We start from the raw sequence: 12815 nt of genomic DNA, 5'->3' as shown, positions 1-12815 counted from the left end.
TGCTTTGTCCCTGCCTGCCCTGGCTGTTTGACTCGCCTTTGTTCTCAGATTGATCTCTTTCCTCACTATCTCCCTAGTCCCAAGCCCCCACCTTACTAGTTTAAATCCTCCCGAGAAGCTCTAGCAAATCTCCCTGCCAGTATGTTAGTCCCCTTCCAATTTAGGTGCAATCCCTCCTTCTTCTGTAGGTCACTTCTACCCCAGAAGAGATTTCAATGATCCAGTAAGGTGATTCCTTCTCCCATACACCAGCTCCTCAGCCATGCATTCATCTGTTCTATCCTCCTATTCTCACCCTGACTAGCTCATACCATTGGGAGTAATCCAGATATTATGACCTTCGAGGATCTCCTTTTTAAACTCCTGCCTAACTTTCTATATTCTCCCTTCAGAATCTCATCCTTTTCCCTTCCTATGTCATTGGTACCAATGTGTACAATGACCTCTAGCTGGTTCCTCTCCCCCTGGAGAACATTCTGCACCCTCTCTGAGACATCCTAGATCCTGGCACCAGGAAGGCAACACACCATTCTGATTTTTTGCTGCTGGCCACAGAAACGTCTGTGCCTCTGACGAGAGAGTCCCCTAACACGATTGATCGCTTGGAACCCAATGTATCCCTCATTACATTAGAGCCCGTCTTGATACCAGAAACTTGGCTGTTTGTGCTACATTTCCCTGAAAGTCCATCAACTCCTTCATTTTCCAAAACAACATACTTGTTTGAAGTGGGGATAGCCACAGAAGACTCCTGTACTACCCGCCTACCCCTTCTACCTTTCCTGGAGATAACCCATCTACCTGACTGCATCTGTGGCTTTTCTCCCTTCCTATAACTGCCATTCATCATACCCCCTTGTTCTTGTAAATTCCTCATTGCCTTTAACTGTCTCTCTGATCAATCCAATCGATCTGACAGGATTTGCAACCAACAATATTTATTGCAGTTATAATCCTCAGTAACCCTTAAACTCTCTTGAAACTCCCACATGCAACAAGAAGAGCATATCACTGTACTAAAGGCCATTTTGCTCTTTCCAATATACAGACCCAGAAAATAGCATCGTCTTATTGCCCTACAAAACACTGCTCCAGGCTGACTTAATACTTATGGCTTATATTTTTAAAATTTAATCAAGCGACAGATCCCAATAAAAACATATAATCAAGAAAGAACCCACTCTACTCACTTTTGTAGATTTACAGCAAGGCTATACTTAAGTTATACTTAAAACTATTCACTTATCTGTTTCTGTGCTGTGACCTCTCCCAAACAGGTTCCTCCAAGATCAGTTGTAAATTTTGCTGTTTGTTAAATTTTCCTAGACACACTCCGATGTCCAGTGATACATGAATTCAAACAGCAAAGGCAGTAATTGTGCAGATTCACTGCTGTGACAGTTAGCAATGTGGGTTTCTTTCTCTCTCCCTTACAGACCATGCTCGATGTCTTTGTCTGATTTTTTTCTCCCTTTTAAACGTGCTGTTGTTTTGAGTATTTTTTTCTCCAAAGTTCCAAAACAATGTAATAACATATAAAACAGTAATTGCTGCTCCTGGAATTGGAGGAAATCACCTTCCACACCTAAAATACCTCAAAAAAGGAGCAGTTGTTACAGCTACAAATTCTTTCCTTCCTCCACTGTATGTTTTGAGGAGGTTTGGTCTGGTCCATAACAACTGCCCTCCTGAAAGTCTCCTACTGTGATTGAATTTTGAGACAGGCAGTTAGATTCACAGAATCCCTTCGGTGTGGAAACAGGTCATTCAGTCCATCAATTCCACACCAACCTCCAGAAGAGCACCCCATCCAGAACCACCTCATTACCCAATCCCTGCCTTTTCCATGGCTAATCCACCCAGCCTGCATATCTCTGGACACAATGAACAATTTAGCATGGCCAATCCATGCGAACCTGCACATATTTGGACTGTGGGAGGAAACCAGAGCACCTGGAGGAAACCCACACAGACACAGAGAAAATGTGCAAACTCAATGCAGACAGTCACCCCGAGGGTGGAATCGAACTCAGAGCCCTGATGCTGTGAGGCAGCAGTGCTAAACACTGGGCCACTATGGTACCCTCAGTTGGCACTCAAGCACCACAGTCCACTCGGTTTTAAGTGATTATTGTTTCAATGCTGGGAAAGTTGGCTCGGGTGAGGATGCTGCAGTTAGAATGTTGTTTTCTTTATCTTTGTCGTTTCTCACAAAGACTTCACTGGTGGTACTTCTCCAGTGCCTGCTGTATGTTGTCTCAATAGAATAGTACAGCAAGGCTGCCAATGTGTCTGCTCTGTCCAGGTTTGCAGAGTGAAGCCGATGTGACATTCTGATAACTCTGACACTCAAGTGCTCTGAGGTTTGAAGGGCATGGACTGTCTCTGAATTGGGGCATTGAGTCACCACCAACAGTTAAATGGTTTATTTCCCTCTCCTGCAGTCCTGTGACCCAGAATATTTGAATGCTATTTATAGAGAGAATTGCAGAACAGTTAAGATACTCGAGTGTCTGAAACAAGAGGTAGGATTCCTCTCTGCAGCTTGAGCTGCACCTACAGACAGATGGAGTAGTTTCCTTTCATTCACTCGAAGGATGTAACCATTATTGACAGCAAAAGTCTTCTGTGTTTTCTTTTCGATTCACAGAAACTAGTGATTTGATGTAACAGACCTGCTTGGTAAGTGTCCCATAGAGGTCGTGCCAGGTAAGTACAATAACTGGTTTTGCTTAAAGGACATGAGTGAACTGTGGAAGTTTTAAATGATAATCTGACTGCTTCAGGGTCACATTTTACCTTCTTTTACCGTTTTTTTTTATTTCCAGTGTTTGTTTTATCAGAATATATACGAAACAGAAGGCCATTCGGCCCCTTGAACCTGTTCAGCCATTCAATAAGTTCATCAGCTTCACTTTCCTGCCTGCGCAAATCATAACCTCCTGACACCCTTTTAGATCCAAAATCCATCAGACTTGGCTTGGAATGTATGTAATGCTCCAGCTGCCACTGCCCTCTTGGGTAGATAATTCTAAATTCTAATTTTAAAAATCACACAACACCAGGTTATAGTCCAACAGGTTTGTTTGGAAGCACTAGCCTTCGGAGCGCTGCTCCTTCATCAGCTGGTTGACAACCTGAAAGCTAGTGCTTACAAATAAACCTGTTGGACGATATCCTGGTGTTGTGTGATTTTTAACTTTGTATGCCCCAGTCCAAAACTGGCACCTCCAAATCCTAAATTCTAATGACCTGTCTGAGAAGAAATTCGTCATCATTGTCCCCGTCTTAAATGGGGATCACATACTTTTAACCGCATCCCCTGGTTCCAGACTACTTTACAAGAGAAACACTCTCGCCGTATCTACCCTGTCAAGTTCCCTCAGAATCTTATTTGTTTCAATAAGGTCATCTCGCACTCATCTAAATTCCAAGAGTATAGCCCAACTTGTTTCACCTTTCAACCTGTTTATCCCAGGACTTAGCCTTCTCTGATATGTCTCCAACAAAAATGCATCTCTCCTAAAATAAGGAAACCAAAACTGTACTAAGGATGATAGCTGTTTTCTCAACAATGGCCTGTACAATTATAACAAGAATTTCCTCATTTTATACCTCATGAGGACTGGTGATTGGACTTTAATTTAGATAGATGTGAGATGTTGCATTTTGTAGGCAAACCAGGGCAGGATCTACACAGTTAATGAGAGGACCGTGGCGAGTATAACCGGACAAGGAAACTTGGGGGTGCAGGTCCTTGAAAGTGGAGCCGCAGGTAGACAGGACAGTGCAAAAGGTTTTTGGTATGCTTTCCTTTATTGGTCAGAGCATTGTATATAGGAGTTGGGAGGTCATGTTGCGGCTGTACAGATCATTGGTGAGGCCACTTTTGGAATACTGTGTTCCATTTTCATCTCTCTCCTATCGGAAGGATGTTGTGAAACTTGAAAGGGTTCAGAAAAGCTTTACAAAGATGTTAGGTGAAAGTGAGTACTACAGGTGCTGGAGATTAGAGTCAAGATTAGAGTGGTGCTGCAAAAGCACAGTAGGTCAGGAAGCATCCGAGGAGCAGAAAAATTGACGTTTCGGGCAAAAGTTCCTGATGAAGGGCTTTTGCCCAAAACTTTGATTTTCCTGCTCTTCGGATGCTGCGTGACCTGCTGTGCTTTTCCAGCACCACTCTAATCTTTACAAAGATGTTGTCAGTGTTGGACAGTTTGAGCCAAAGGGAGAGACTGAATAGGCTGAGGCTTTTTCACTGGAGCATCGGAGGCTGAGGGATGACCTTAGAGAGGTTAATAAAATCATGAAGGACATGGATAGAGTGAATAGACAAGGTCTTTTTTCCAACAGTAGGGGAATCCAAAACTAGAGGGCAGCGGTTTAGGGTGAGAGGGGATAGATTTAAAAAGGACCTGAGGGGTAACTTTTTCATGTAGAGGGTGATGTGTGTATGGAACGAGCTGCCAGAGGAAGTGGTGGAAGCTGGTACAATTGCAACACTTAAAGGGCATCTGGAATGATAGATGAATAGGAAAGGGATATGGGCCAAATTATGGCAAATGGAATTAGGTCAGGTTGGGATGTCTGGTTGGCACAGATGAGTTGGACCAAATGGTGTGTTTCTGTGCTGTATGATTCTATGACCTCCTTGCAATAAAAGTTAACATTTCATTTGCCTTTCAAACTTTTAAATGGATAGGACTTGAACTATCGTTATTGGCGTAGTAGTCATGGTACCTGAAGTACAACTTCAATAACATTACCAACACACACCCATGCCCTATTGTTGAAGAACATATGAAATGAGGAAAAGTGAGGAATGCCTCTCTCATGTTATGCGGCACTATCACCGTGCTAAATGGGCTAGAACAGATGCAGTAACTCAAGACTGGAGCTGTGGACCATCAGTAACAGCAGAATCACATTCCAACACAATCTAACCCAGCAAGTTCCCCAATTCTACCATTACCATCAACCCAGGGAATCAACCCTGATTCAATGGAGGGAGCAGGAGTGTATGCCAACAGCAGCACAATTCATACATAAAAATATGTGCCAACCTGGTGAAGCTACAACAGAGGGCTGCGTATGTTCCAAACGTCAGCAGCTAGTGATAGACAGAACCAAGGGATTTCAAAACCAATCAATCAATCAGATCTAAGCTCTGCAGTCCTGCCACATCCACTTGAGAAACGAACATTTAAACAGCTCATTAGAGAAGGAGGTACCATAAATATTTCCATTCTCAATTATGGGGGAGCCTAGCACATCCGAGCAAAAGATAAGGCTGAAGCATTTACAACAATCTACAACTAAGCAGATGATCCATGTCAGCTTTTTTCCAGAGATCTTAGATGCCAGTCTTCACAAATTCGATTCACTCTGTGTGGTATGAATAAATGTTTGGAGACTTTGGATACTGCAATTGCTATGGATCCTGACAAATTTCAGTAATAGTATTGTAGACTTGTGTTTCAAAACTTCCTGCACCCCTATCAAGCTGTTCTGCAACAGCTAAAGCACTGGCATCATCAGGAATCTTATGAAGAGCTTATGTCAGAAACATCGACTCTCCTGCTCCTTGGATGCTGCCTGACCTGCTATGCTTTTCCAGCAACACACTCTTGACTCTGATCTCCAGCATCACTTTCCCCCTGTAAATATCTATGAGAAAATTCACAAACCTCTCAGTGATAAAATTCCTCCCTTTCCCTGTTCGAAATGGCAACTCTTGGGCATTAGATAACGCTTTTGCACAGTAAGGTGAAGTATTAGTCAGTCAGCAATACCTCTAGAGTCCCACAGTGGCTCAGTGGTTATCACTACTGCCTTATAGTGCCAGGGACCTGTGTTCAATTCCACCCTTGGGTGACTATCTGTGTGAGTTTGCACACTCTCCCAGCTGGTTCCTTTTGGGTGCTCCAGTTTCCTCCCACAGCCCAAAGATGTGCAAGTTAGGTGGATTGGTCATAGCAAATTGCCCCATAGTGTGCAGGCTGGGTGGAGTAGCCATGGGAAATGCAGGGATATTGGGATAGGGTTATGGGACTGGGTGGGATGCTGTTCAGAGGGTTGGCATGGACCAAATGGCTGGCATCCAAACTGTAGGGATTCTATGATTGATAGGCATGAGAACTAGATTTGCAAACAATAAAAAATGCTCCTCTGATGAAGATGGTGAGGAAGGAGAAATATAATTTTTTTTAAGATTACTTACAGTGTGGAAATAAGCCCTTCTACCCAACAAGCCCACACTGACCCTCCAAAGAGCAACCCACCTAGACCCATTCCCCTACATTTACCCCTTCACCTAATACTACGGTCAATTTAGCATGGCCAATTCATCTAACCTGCACATTTTTGGACTGTGGGAGGAAACTGGAGCACCCCCCACACAGACACGGGGAGAATGTGCAAACTCCACACAGACAGTTGCCTGAGGCAGGAATTGAACCTGGTCTCTGGCACTGTGAGGCAGCAGTGCTAACCACTGTGCCGCCCACTTTTGAATAGGAAAGGCTTGATTAGATTCCCTACAGTGTAGAAACAGGCCCTTTGACCCAACAAGTCCACACCGACCCTCCGAAGAGTAACCCACTCAGGTATTCGCTCCACCCAGCCCAGAACTAACTTGCAGAAAGCCTGGGACTTCCTACACCGGGAATTATTGCACAGAACATAATGGAGAGAAGATGCAAGACAACATGAGAGAGGGGAAGAGAAAACAAAATAGGACAGGCGGAGAAAGAATGTCACTAAGAAATGTGGTTGGTGACATGAAAAGAACAGTGAAAAGAGAGCCAAAAAGCATGATTAGGAGAGAGGAAGAGAGATGACAAGTGAATTAGAATTAGGTTTATTGTCATGTGCACTCAACTTACAAAGGAACAGGGGTAAAATGAAAAGTGTACAATGTCGCCCACACACAATGCCATCGGAGGTACAAAAAGATAGAGAAATTATGGAAAACAAAAGTTACACCACATTACAGATATTCATAGTATAATTTAGGAAAATAAGAAATAAAGTTAAAAATATAGACATTACAGTCTGTCTATAAGGTCTGCCATGTGCTCTGACTGGGCTCCACCAGCTCCCAACCAGTAGCCAGCTTTGCTCTGGGCCATTGGCCACAAAGGATAGGCTGAAGAGACAGAGTGTTAGGCAGCGATAAATAAAAAACTAAAGAAAGACGACTATTTTTCCTGAAATCATAGAAATTTACATCATAAGAGGAGACCATTCGCTCCCTCATTTCTGTGCTGCCTCTTTGAAAGAGGGTTTGTGTCTCACCACTATGCCCTTTGCTTCGTCAGTATCTCATCCTCAAGTTAATATCCCAGTCCTTTCTAAAATTATTTACAGATTCTACCTCCACTGCCTCTTTTCAGTCAGAGTCCTAAATCCCCACAACTGTCTGAGTGAACACATTTCACTTCCGTCCAGATTTTCTTTTGCCAATCTCTGTGATAAAATGCATTTTTTTTTGTGTGTGCCCATTCGTGCAACGTAAACCTGAAAGTGTGAATGTGTCACGTTCAGACAACTGCTGGTTGCTATGTTCGATCCTAGGAACAGAGCCAGAGAATGTTGCAAGGTTTTCAATAGGAGATTCAAAACAATTCAAGGGTCACTGAACAATGAGTTTGGGTCATTTTGTTGCAGCAAAGGGAACAGGCCCCTTACTGACAATGCTCTGTTGTAGCAGGCTCATGATCTCTGGGCGTTTCAAAGCACTTCACAAACAAATGAATTACTTTGGAAATGTTGTCAGTCCAGGAGCTACATCAGTGTCAAATCCAGTAATCGAGATTTGGAACGGGAATCACAGCAGAAGAAGAGCAGGTGCAATAGGTGGAGGTGGTTAAGAGGGCAGTGTAGATTATTTGTATGCAGATAGTGTGCAAGGGTCTGGGGAAAAGGCAGGAGGCTGGCACTAGGTGTGCATTTGTCAAGCCAGCATGGGCAGGATGGACTGAATGGCCTCCTTCTGCACAATAATGCTCCTGCGATCCTGTGACTCTGAAGTTTCAATGGGAATCTGTGCAGACTAGCAAGCACAGATGGGATCGGTGAACAGGGTTTGCGGTGAGTTAAGGCAACAGAGTTTTCAAGGAGCTCGAGTTACAAAAGTTCAAAAGTGGGAAAGCGGTCAGGAGTGCGCTGGAACACTTAAGGTGACAGATAATAGAGGCATGAATAAATGTTTCAGTCGCAAATGAGCTGAGGTCGTGATGAAAACTATACTATCACAATTGCGCCTGCTCTTTTTATCACAGTCAAAACAGAAAATACTCATCAAACTGGGGAGGTGATGGCCTAGTCAATTCTAGACTATTAATCCGGAGATCTAGGAAACATTCTGGGGGCCTGTAATCAAATCCTGCCCAGCAGCTGATGCAATTTGAATTCAATAAAAATAGAGTCTAAAGATGAACATGACACTATTGTCGATTGTCGGGGGAAACCCATCAGGTTCACTAATGTCCTTCAGGCAAGGAAACTGCCATCCTTACCTGATCTGGCCTACACGTGACTCCAGACTCACAGTGATATGATTTGCTCTAAATGGCTCCTTGGGCATTTAGGGATGGGCAATAAATGCTGGCCGGGCCAATGGTGACCACATCCCGTGAATGAATTTTAAAAATTAATGTTCCTGAGATTTGATGGAGAAATAAATACAGGCCAGGACACTAAGGGATGTCACTGAACCTTTTACATCCACCTGAACAGGCAGATAAGGACAATGTTTAACGTTTCGTCAGAAAGATAGCACTCCCAACAGTGTAGCACTCTCACAATGCTGCAGTGGAACGATCATTCCCCAGAAACTTGGAGGCGAAACTTTCTAGTCAGAGCTGGCAATCGTAAAGGTGCCATTTGTAATGAAAACCTTTTCTCTTGAACAGATTTTACTGACTGTAAGATGGAGTATCAAAAGGAGACCATTCAGCCCATTGAGTCTGTTCCACCATTCAATGGCTGATTTGATCATCTTCAACTCCATTTTCAAACCTTTTCCCCATAACCCATGATTCCCTCACTGATTAAAAACCTGTCTATCTGAATATGCTTAACCACCCAGCCCACGCTGACATAACCTCAACAGTCCTCTGTATTAAAAATATCCACAGATTCATGACTCTTTGAGAGAGGAAATTATCTCCCTATCTCTCTCCTAACTGAGCAGCCCCTTGTTCTAAGGTTATGCCCTCTGGTTCTAGACTCTCCCACAAGGGGAAGCAATCTCTCTGAGTCTGTCCTGTCATGCCCCCCCCCCCCCAGAATCTTAAAAACCAAGCGTTCTGAATAAGAGTCACTGGAGCTGAAACTTTACCTCTGCTTTCTCTACACAGATGCTGCCAGATCTGCTGAGTAATTTATGTTTTTGTCCCTAAAAGTCCTAAAATGTTTCTAAAAGGTCGCCTCTCATTTTCTAAACTCCAATGAGTACAGGCCTAATCTACTCAAAATCTCCTCATTCAAAAATACCTCCACTCCCAGGATTGACCTAGCGAGTATTCTCTGCATTGCGTCCAATGTCAGTACTTCCTTCTTTTGATAAGGGGACCAAAATTGATCACAGTTGTAGAGTCATAGAGATGTACAGCATGGAACAGCCCCTTCGGTCCAACTCGGCCTTACTGACCAGAGATTCACTTGCTAGCATTTGGCCCATACCCTTTCAAACCCTAACTATTCACATACCCATCCAGATGTCTTTTAAATGTTGTAATTGTACCAGCCTCTACCACTTCCTCTGGCAGCTCATTCCATACACACACCACCCTCTGCATGAAAAGTTGCCCCTTAGGTCCCTTTCAAGTCTTTCCCCTCTCACCTTAAACCAATGCCCTCTAGTTTTGGACTCCCCCACCCTTGGCTATTTACCCTATCCATACCCCTCATGATTTTGTAAACTTCTCAGCCTTCCGGGGAAAATAACCCTCGTGAGACTCAGTCCCACCCCAGCAATAAATGAGGGATATTAACAAGGTGAAGGGAATGAAGGTGAAGCTTGTTAAACAGAAATATGTTCAGATCCCTCTCCAGTTTCTTTGTGCGAGGCATGATTGGATTGAAAAGACGTGCCCTGATTTCACACTGCCCTGTTACTCTCTGACGCAATGCCACTTCACTCCCTCATCTGTCCATGAATTAATGGCTGAGTCTATTTTTAGATTAGCTCTGCTGACATTTTCCCCCATTCAGTCTGAACGTGTTTGTCAAGGAGAAAGGAATCAGTGAAACAGAGAAAGTGAAGGGAGGGGCGAGGAAGGTGGAGAGAGAATGGAATGAAAGTGATGGTCAGTGCATGCGGAGAACTGAAGAAAATTGAAAAGGAGAAAAGACGCAGGGGAACTTGAAAAATTGGGGAATGAAAGAGAGAAAAAGGGTAGAGAGAGAAAAAAGATAGAGAGAGAAGGACAGAGATATTGAGGGACTGAGAGATGGGAAATGGTGAAAATAAAGGATAGAGGAAAGAGATTAAAATAGAACCAAAAAAAAGAGAAAGCAGAGAAACAAAAAAGAAAAAAATACACACAGAGAAGAAACAATGGAGCAAATAAATGGAGAGAAAAGCAGTGAGAAACTGAACATAGAAGAGACAAGAAGAGAGAGAGAAGGCAGCGAGAGAGCAAGATTGAGAAAATCCATAAAGGGATGAATGAAATTTGATGCACTTGAATGGCTAATTCTTTCATTCAGAACTGCCTCTCTGTGTCAGGTTTTTTTTTTAAGAATGAGCCTTTAGCTTTTTATTCATGATGGTGGGTTTCATTCAGGTTTTGGCTGCATTCTTTTTATCTTTTTGCGACTTTGGCTGCACCTCTTTCTCTGTCCGTCTGTCTATCTGTCTATCTTTGTCTCTCAGTCTGTCTGCACCTTCAGAACCTGTCGTCTGAAGGCACGTTGCTATTTTTGGTTCCTTCATGTCTATATAAAACCCTCAGACCGAGATGCCTTGGGGCAGCATCGGCTCTTTCTGTTCTGTTTATAGAACATTTGAAGCTCTCAAGGGGGAGCTGCTGACGCAATTCAGCACGTGAGCCCCTTTGATAAATCTCGGACCCCTGACATAGAGTCTGCTTCCAGAATTTCAATTATTAACTGTCTCAGTGCTAAGGGAGTGATTCTGAAACCAGGGATGCAGTGTGGATTTGCTTCTGAATGCATGAGCAGAACACCATCACTTAACCTTCCCACTCGTGACCATTTTCACTCATTTTTATGAGATGTTGGTTTTCAATTTTTCCTCCCTCGTTTTCGACTGTCACCCCTCCATCATCAACCTCAATTGCTTAACTCTGTCTCTCTCTCTCTCTCAGCCTATCTCACTTGCTCCATATTTTGTGCCCCTCTCCCAATTTTACACTCCCTTCTTCGCCTCCGTACTTCCCCTCATCTCTTTGTTTGCTGAAGGCAAATGTTGATGGTGATTGCCAGCAGAATTTTGCACTTGGGAGATTTAGCTCACACACACACACACACACAGATAAACACACAGGTATATGCATACACAAACAAAAAAAAACACTCAATTGGACACTACCAAGCACTTGGATAAACACACAGATAAAAATGCAAAAACACAAACATGCACACAGAAACAAACACATACAGGAATAAATATGCAGAAGCACATTAATGCACATGAAAGGACATGCACACAATAGCACACATATAAAATCATGCTTGAATACAAATGCAAACAGGGACATGCCAATTCCTACATGCACGTTTAGAATCCCTACAGCATGGGAAGAGCCCATTAAGCTCACAGCAACCCTCTAAAGAGCATCCCCTATCCTATTCCTGCAACCTTGCACATCCCATGGCTAATACATCTACCCTGCAGGTATGGGCAATCCAACATGTTCAATCCATCTGACCTGCACATCTTTGGACTGTGGGAGGAAACTGGAGCACCTGGAAGAAACCCACACGGACATGGGGAGAACGCGCAAACTGCACACAGACAGTTGCCCAAGGGATGGAATCGAACCAAGGTCTCGACGCTATGAGGCAGTAGTGCTGACCACTAAACCAGCGTGCCACCCTTGCGCACGTACACACTTACACACACAATTTCACTCACGTGCACACAGACATGCACACACCTATGCATGCAGCAATTAGATAATAAACAGTAATAGACATCCAGCCAACTCTATTCCACTTCAGTCAGTAATGGCACCTCCCCCTCACAAACACGCACAAAGAAACAACCACACATACAGGAACAAACAAGCAGAAGCACATTAACGCACATGAAAGGACATACAATTAACACGCTTGAGCTTTTAATCAAATGTTTTTTAAAATGAAGCACTTCTAAGATCATCATTTACACAGGTTTACTGTTTGACTTGATCTCAAGAGTACTGAGAAACTAGGTGCTGTCCTTTCAAACAATATGCTATTCTTTTCTCGTGGTTAACATTTGTCAATGATTCCCATCACTAAACTGGTTAAGATAAACCAGGCTTCAGAACCTACTTTCAACAAGCCAATAAAAGGGTCTTACAAATGTGGACCATAGAATCATACAGCATGGAAACAGATCCTTTGGCCCAACTCATCCATGCCTACAAGGTTTCCCAAACTAAACTAGCCCGGGTTTGGTCCATATCCCCCTAAATCTTTCCTATCCATGTCCCTGTCTAAAAGTCTCTTAAATGTCGTAACTGTACCTGCATCAACCACTTCCCCTGGCAACTCATTCCACATATGAACTTAAGTATAGGAGTTGGGATGTCATGTTGAGTTTGTTTCGGACATTGGTGAGGTCCTTTTTGGAGTGCTGT

At 43.4% G+C, this 12815-nt stretch overlaps 1 protein-coding gene across 2 annotated transcripts in view; it reads left to right on the top strand.

Annotated features, from left to right (window-relative positions):
• The first annotated feature begins 2563 nt into the window (after positions 1 to 2563).
• The window catches only part of LOC122541970 (uncharacterized), a 60497-nt gene continuing 50245 nt past the window's right edge, over positions 2564 to 12815 (top strand). Inside the window, exon 1 of one of the 2 annotated variants that reach the window (XM_043679265.2) lies at positions 2564 to 2682. The gene's annotated coding sequence lies outside the window, so the exon portion shown is untranslated. The remainder of the gene's footprint in view (positions 2683 to 12815) is intronic. The other variant, XM_043679264.2, reaches the window with a different exon arrangement.

This window comes from Chiloscyllium plagiosum, unplaced genomic scaffold (assembly GCF_037043375.1).
Source record: "Chiloscyllium plagiosum isolate Xiang-an unplaced genomic scaffold, Cpla_swu_hap1 HiC_scaffold_33, whole genome shotgun sequence".
Taxonomy (NCBI): domain Eukaryota; kingdom Metazoa; phylum Chordata; class Chondrichthyes; order Orectolobiformes; family Hemiscylliidae; genus Chiloscyllium; species Chiloscyllium plagiosum.
Note: the sequence above shows the minus strand (reverse complement) of the source record. Positions and strands in the feature narration are given on the sequence as shown.